This window comes from Capsella rubella, unplaced genomic scaffold (assembly GCF_000375325.1).
Source record: "Capsella rubella cultivar Monte Gargano unplaced genomic scaffold, Caprub1_0 scaffold_7, whole genome shotgun sequence".
Lineage (NCBI taxonomy): Eukaryota > Viridiplantae > Streptophyta > Magnoliopsida > Brassicales > Brassicaceae > Capsella > Capsella rubella.
Window position 1 is genome coordinate 3967840 of NW_006238917.1, and position 8373 is coordinate 3976212.

The following is an 8373-nucleotide window of genomic DNA, read 5'->3' on the forward strand; positions in this document are numbered from 1 at the left end:
GTTTTATTGAATATTGATAAGTTATTTAAAATTTGATGCATTATTTTAATAGTAGACCTTTAAATATAGTTTTTAAAAAACTATTATAAACTTAGAAATTGATTTTTTTATCGGTAAATAAAGCTCGAAAAAGCCCGAAAAGCCCTGTAGCCCTGTTAGGGCCGGGCCGGGCTTTGAAATATAGGCTCGGAAATTTTTCGGGCCGGGCCGGGCCGGGCTTACATATATGAGGGCTTTACGGGTTTCGGGCCGGGCCGGGCCGGGCTAGCCCGATTGACATGCCTAGTAGTAGTACTTAACTTGACTATCCCATGATTTGGTAAAAAAAAAAAAAAAAAAAAATTAAATTAAAAAGAGCATAAAAAGTATTTCAAATAGCTTTATCTCTTTTTTTTTTCTTTTTTTTTTTTTCATTTCTATCAAATAACTAACTGTTCGATAAATGATGCGATTCCAAATCACCAGAGGTCAGATTATATATGTGTCGCTCTCAACGCAAAAACGTTAGTTGATATTTTTACAGATTAGATGTTAGATTTTGAATCACTTAGTGCTATTATCCTTTTTGTTACTTCGATTTGCTTTTGTCTTCACATATAACTTTCCATTTTTATAGTTATTCTCATGAGTTTTTAATATTCAGCGGAGACAAAAGCTAAAAATATAAAGAGATTTATTTTAAAAAGTGAAAAGATTATATGCTTATTGATCTTCTTAATTGAAGTGTTGTCCATCTCACTAAACATTATAATGAAATACTGATTATCATTTCCGTGATTGTACGGATTAAGCTTTATGATGACATATAGTATATCTGTATATATAACTTCTTTTTTTAAGATATGTGTTCCAAAGAATCTCTCTACAAACTTTTTATTTTATCTACTTTTAAGATAATTTTTATTAGTATTTTTTTCAACTAATCCTATATCCTACGTCGATTAGTTTCCATTTCTGAGAGCTTTAATTATAGATACGTTAAAACACTATCGCAGTTTTACTTTTGAATGATTGATTATTAGTCTTATTTCATTTTCGACTATATGATTGGAACTCAAGTAAACGCATAGTATTGAATTTTAATATAACGAAGCTATAAGCTCCCCTGCTGAAAGTAAATCTTAATAATCCAACAATTATATGGATCGTCGTAACTATACTACGATATTAACACCTTATTGCAACGTACAAAACTAAAAAAAAAATAGTGGTCATTGAGTAGTTGTTTTGATTGCACATTTAGCTTCAACCATAGAGTAATGAATTTATGCACATGAAAATCTAAATTGCGAACGATATGATCTTACCAACGTGGATAACACAAAATATGATTAGATCAAGATTTTGCAGACAAATGCCATCGTAATATATAGATCTCTAACTCTCAATGTTATTTTTATACAAAATTAGATAAAAGAAGATAGATGAAAATGTTAGGACAAAAGGAACGTACTAATTAATAATAAAAACAAGTTTAATATATATTATATGTGACCGAATTTGATTGAATAAGAGAAAGTGGGAGTGTAGATAAGCAGAGATGCACAAAGCATGGCCACCTAATAAATTCAAAAAGAAAACACATGCATGATACCACACTTATCACTAAATATTTAATAACTAAAACCTAACATTTTGAATTTTAAACCAAAAAAAATTATAACATAATTGAAATTGAAAAAAAAAGCTGTACATAGAAAATTATTACAAGAACAAGAATATATAATTAAATTAGGTCCAGTGGTAGTGCCAAACTGTATTGTAAATAGAGTTGTCCCTTTGTGTCTAGAGCTCTTTGTGGATATCATTTGTATATATAAATGTTAGGTCCTTCGCTGTTTTTATTTTTCTTTTCATTTTGCCCAAAATATCTTATTTCCTTTTCCGTACATACCACATGTACATGTTCACATGTCGATTTTGAAAAAAAAAAAAAAAAGAGTTCTCGATAAAATCCTTTTAATATGTCGTTTTCAAATGTAATTATATGTCTATTTTCATTTGAAATATATGGTTATTTGCATATACTTGAAATCATATTGTGTTTGGGCGAAAGACAACCACAATGCAAGAGACTAGCTAGGATCTAAGCGAATATTCCTAAATTTGAGAACTAAACTTAAAGAGTTCGATTAATTGGTTTTCACTTTTTAAGTGTTGAAATTGTAGTATCAAAGATGATAGAACAATGGTCCAACCTCATCATATTATATATTTTCTGGTTCATAAAAAAACGGTTTGTTTTCCTGTAAACAAAATTACATCATTCTATATAATAGGTTATATTATTGTCTGCAACAGGATGATGTATACAAATAAAGCTGGAAATATATATAAATTGGGTTAGCTAAGCAACCCAAGTCATACCATTTGTTTTTAATAGTTCTAGAAGAACTTCATGTTTATGTGCATCTTAATTAAGGCTTTTCCTTTAGAAACACGTCTCTTGATTTTTTTTTGTTTTTTTTTGTTTTACATTTTAGGTGTGTTCCATGTCGAGTTCTACTTTAAGGTCTCTTCATTCTGATATGGTTTGGTTTTATTGAACTAATTTCGGAATTTAAAAACAAAATACGAATCGATTTTTCTAGTTCATATTAAATATAGTTTGGTTTCAATCAGTTTTAAGTATGTGTGACGAGAAATGCAACTTGCTGCGTGAGACGCGGCATGAGAAAACTCGTTAGCCTTGTGACGGTGGGTGTATTATTTTACAATGCAATTATTAAAGATCCAAAGACGATGATGCAACTTGAAAGCTACAGTATTGCATATTATTTTTAGTTACTGCTAATTAATTAATTTAATCAACCAGTGATCTTCAGTTTATAAAGATAAGTACGGACAATTATATTTGTTTTAAGAGATATTTGAATCATCATTATCAAATGATTAAAAAAGCCAGAACCATTAAGTAACTTCCACAAGTTGGTCTCTCTGTATATAGATAAAAATTTATTGAAATTTTTGTCCATATGCACATGGTTACATACATATACGTCAAAATACGTGTAAAGATATGTATAGATGCATATGAATGTGGATCGTTGTGAATTTAATCCATGTGGCTGACCAAAAAGACACAAAACGGTCCAATGTCACCAACCCTCCTGGTTTAAATTCCAAATGTTAATAGTTACCAATGGAATAAAACTCTTAATACTTTTCCTTAGGAGTCTTAGTACGATTCGTACGACAGAGGTTAATTTCGGCTCAACTAATATTTTGTGTGTACATATGTGTGAAGAAGTTAGGTATCTCAAGTTCTTGTAAAAACTTCGATTTCGCAAAATTTCAAAATAAGTCTTTAATTACTTTGACCAAACAAAGAACATTTCATTACTTAAACCCAAATAATCGTTTAAACTATATGTATACTTTTTTCGATTTTACAAATTTTGCTACTTAATTTCACTTTCGTCGCATTTAGTTGTGAGTTTCAACATTCAACATCCAAGTCTCTTTGGTTGACCGCCCACTTGCTCGTGGGGTGCTGACTTCTTGGGATATACTTTCACAAAGTTGTGTGTAACTTTTGAGTATGATTTACATGGTGAAAAAATAGTCTTCTTGGTTGACCAGAGAAAATACAAGGTAGAAAGTAAACAATAACACCTAGATCACGTGTTACACAGAAATTACATGTCGATAGCTAGAAGTATATATCCACTATTTCACCTAATTATCATCGTACCGCATTTGTTGGTTAATTTTGGTACATACTCGTATACAGTACTTGTATCAGAGATTCACTATGGTCGTAACTCGTAACTCCTAGTAATCATCGTCAAATACATGGACTTGTTTGCGTAAACTCCAAACAAAAATGTTTAAAACATTTTCTTTTGGCCGATCAATCTATTAATCCAGTTTTATGATTGAGTTCAATTTTGTATTCAATTCGTCAGAATAGTTATAATATAAAAATCACTTTTGTAGCCGTTAAACTTGGACTCTCACAAGTGTGTTTGTTTATGTAATATTATTTATGCTTGTAAAAATGAATCAGTTTAGACAACAATCTTTATTTAGTAGTAGTATTCTATTGGACATAATTAAAAATATAAATTAGGTTACAATACTAAAGGTAGATATGTGAATATGTCATCATATAATTATTAATGGAATCCTAATCAACGATTTAATTAATTAAATATCCTTAATTAGAAAAGAAAGAATATAAATTATTTGTACAGATGCATACGTGTAGATGGTATGACATACATACACTCTTATATTAAGGTTATACATTTCTTTTGATATTTAAGTTAAGCTGTATGACATATATATGCCGTGGTCTTTTTCGTAAAGCCAAAAGATGGGACAAAAGAGTTTATAGTTTTCTAATATTTTTCTGTCTAGTTACGTCTTTCATCACCTCATTGAGCCATATTCTCTAACCTTGGCTTCGTTTTTTGCCTCATCTATGCTTGGCCAAACTTTAAGCCCTCTCACACAGTGGCGGAGGTAGAATTTCCATTCATGAAGGTCAAAATGTAAAAAAAAAAATTATAAGGGTCAGTTATATAATTTAGCAGGGGTCAGTTTGATAATTTTAAGCCAAAATCAACTAATTTTGAAATTTCATCAGGGTCCCTTGTGATTAGTCATTGCCTCCGCCCCTGCTCTCACATGTATATATTTGCATTATATATACGTATTTTCATACCTTAATATATCGTTTCTCTAAAGAGAACTCTTTTTTTTTGTTGATTTTTTTCCCAAAATAAATTCTTACCATAGAAAATGAAACGTAAAACTAATATTCACATAGAAGTCAACGGTATATATGAGGTTTGGTTTTAACCCCGTTATACCATTCCAGTTTTTACCTTACGATTTGCATAGAAGTCAACTGAAGTTCATGTCGACATAATTTCATTTAATTTCTCCCTAATATAAAAAAAAATCGAAATACTAAATTTCTGGTCAAACAATTAATAAATGTTTTTTATTTGTTAGACATTTATAAATGTTTAAACTTATTTTCGTGAAAAGTAAAAATATTTGATGATTGAGGAGGTTTTGATATATATATTCAGAAACATGGTCGGTGACTCGATCGATGCTAGACTTGCTACAACTTGGTCAATTAAAAAACAAGAATCAAAGATGCTTCACACAACATTTCGTAACCAAAATAACACAAGGTTCACTTTTTTTTGTTTAGTCAATAATAAAATTTGGTGGTGAATTTAGAAAATACATTATTACGTATGAAAATTCGTGAAAAAGGCTTTATTTTGTTTTTACTTTTTTTTTTTAAAGCAAGATTATTTAGTTTCCACCGAAGAAGAAAGAGTTAAAACCAAAAAGGTAGGTTCAAGTGGGATTCACACACATTACAAGATTCAATGGATTTTATCAAAGATTATATGAATATCCGAAACAGAGAAGCAGAAGCAGAAGCAGTAGCAATTATTTTGTTGTAAGTAGACAAGTACACGTGGTTAAGAATGATTGGAAGCTATAATATTATGTAAAAATTGACAGATCCTTAAAAGAGCTAAAGCCATCAAAGATTCGTCTTCTTCTTCTTCTTCTTCGTAACAGGTAACGGTCCCGTTACATTAGGTGAAGTCCCCTCTCGCGGCCACCACCACTCTCCACTCGCCACTCACCACAACTTGTTCTCTCATTTAAAACTCGACACGGCATCCAATGCCATATTCACGCCGGTTCTTTTACAATTTATATTTCCACGGCGTTAGAATCTCTAACCGTAGATACAAACTTGGACTTGATACTTAAATACTATACCATACATAAAAAAAGAATAGAGAAGACTCATGCTAGTACGACTACAAAAAAAAAAACCCATTAACTTAGAGAAATAATGATCGAATGGCCTATATATGTATATATTTGTTTTCTTTAATTACTGATAGGAACGTTGAAAAAGAGTTGTCACCTTTTGGTATGCAACTGGGTTAATTAAAGCTGGTTTGGTAATCGAAAATGGACACATGCGCCTGCTAATTTTGACAATATAGACATCTTTCCCATGATAACAAAGGTTGTGTACTTATGTCTTTATGAATTAACGAATCCTAAGATGTATACTTTTCCGGGAATGAAAATAGACTCCGAATATTTTTTTTTTGTTTCATAAAGAAAATATTGGAAACGATAGAATCAGTTTATCGAACAAATTTATCAAACTTGGGAATACTACTTACTTAGGAATTAGAAATAGTCATTCTCCTAGTATAACATATTGATTTATATACCCTATTTTAGCTCAAAATTTTTGGATGTAACAAGATAAAGAACTTTAGAATATGATGATATTGCTTATTCCAACACTAAAACCAAAATATGTATACTCCACATTTAAATAATAGTGACATGATCCAATAAAATTTGTATGTTTTTCATATTTTTTTTTTGTTGAAGTTTATTTGTTCACATGTACGTTAAAATGAAAATTTTTTGTTCATGTAATTTAAGTATGCAGTGAGTAATATTTGACGCACAAATTCATTTTAATTTACATTAGCAGAAAAGTACATTTTTTTTTGTTTTTCTGTTGTATGTAATAAAATCCAAATTTGCTTTGCCTCGACAAAATATCAGAGCAAGTTATTATTATTTGCATTGATCCCAATCATATAGTATTAAATATATTTACTTCTGTTGCATGTAACGGCTAGAAATGTTGGGTCCAAGTTCAACATGCCATAAGTTTTTTGTGCCATAAGTTACCCAAAAACTCGTACTATTCTTATTTTGATTCCATATGAATAATGACATTTTACTAGAAGAAAAGTACTAACAAAAAAAATGTATTTATATAATTCAGTGACTTAAAATTTAAGGAATGTCTTAATGTAAAATACTCATGTCACTTGACCAATGCGGTTTCAGAGAAATAAAATAAATAAAAAATCGTCTTCATAAAAGAAATGTATCAACTGTTTTGGAATTTCTTGATCCAAGAGATTGGCTTTATTGAAAAATTTCACGTTCGTATAATATATATTTCTGAGCAGATAATATTAGAAAAAGCAAAAAAAAAAGAAGACAAGAAGAGATAAAAAGGGAACAAGCAACTAACCTTTCTAGGCTTATCTCGCGTCGCAGGACGGCATGTGAAGGCCGTACATGGTGCAGGATTTTCTGGGGTACGCCTAAAAATATTTATCATGTTTACTTTCTCAATCATCTTTACATTAAACTAAATAGATATATCTGAATTTGTTGCACTGTTTTTACATAATATTTCATATAAATATCTTTGTTTTTTTTTTGGTAAGGCATATAAATATCTTTGTTATAAAGTAATTTCTCTTAAACATTATTATCATTACATAATTGTCTGTGAAAATCAGAAAAGATGAAAAGACAAGAGATGTCAAGTCAATGATGAAACCGATATATATCTTCTTCTTTATGACCGTACGTACTAATCAGATTCTTCTTACTCCTAAAATAAATATACGTCAAAAGATGTGTGCTAAGTGCTATATATGTTTTTCTTTTTTTATAGAAGACTATTTTCTTTTATTAATGATATCACGACGCATATATTACATAATTATATACTATTATAAAACAGTTTTAACATCGCCTTCACGACAGTGATATCCCTGAGAGTTCACGAATTTCATATATTATTCATGGAAAAATGTCAAATGCTGAGTGATTTTTCTTTCAAATATAAAAATTTGTGAAATGGCAACATTCACCATACAGACTTACAGTAATCATGAAGTTCTTAAAATACAATACTGTATGTTCATTTTAAAGCCTATGTATAAATTCTAAGAACGGTGATTTAATTGACAAGCGTGAATGCAAGCTCATAGTCCACCCCTATCATTTGAATCAAATAATTTTCACAGTGTATTAATTTTTTGTTTTTTGTTTTGTTTTTGGAATTATCACCACCACCCTATAATGGGTTCCATGATTATGTATGAGGTTAATCATAAAGATTATCTAGAGAGTTTATGGAGTTAGACAAATAATCGGCTATACACGTTGTTATACATAATAGAGATCCATATTTTTTTCTAAAATAATCTATAATGAAGTCAAGCTCTAGCATATATACAAAACAATTAAATTGTTTTTATTTTTTTAGCCTAGTTTCAATGCAGGTTATAAAATAGTCAGAAGACAAAACGAAGATATATAGGAGAATATACCAAGTCAAATTGAAGACTTTTAACTTAAATGAAAGGGCAACTTTTGAAAACGAATGGTTACAAATGATGTTTTTTTTCAATCATGTATATACTTATGCGACTGTAAACTCCGTGATGATCTTAGGACTAAGTTGGTTGATATCTGGCTATTCAGATTTTGTTACATTTATATATGTGTATAGTGTGCATAAGAAAACAAATTTTGCCTATTTCTTTTTATATG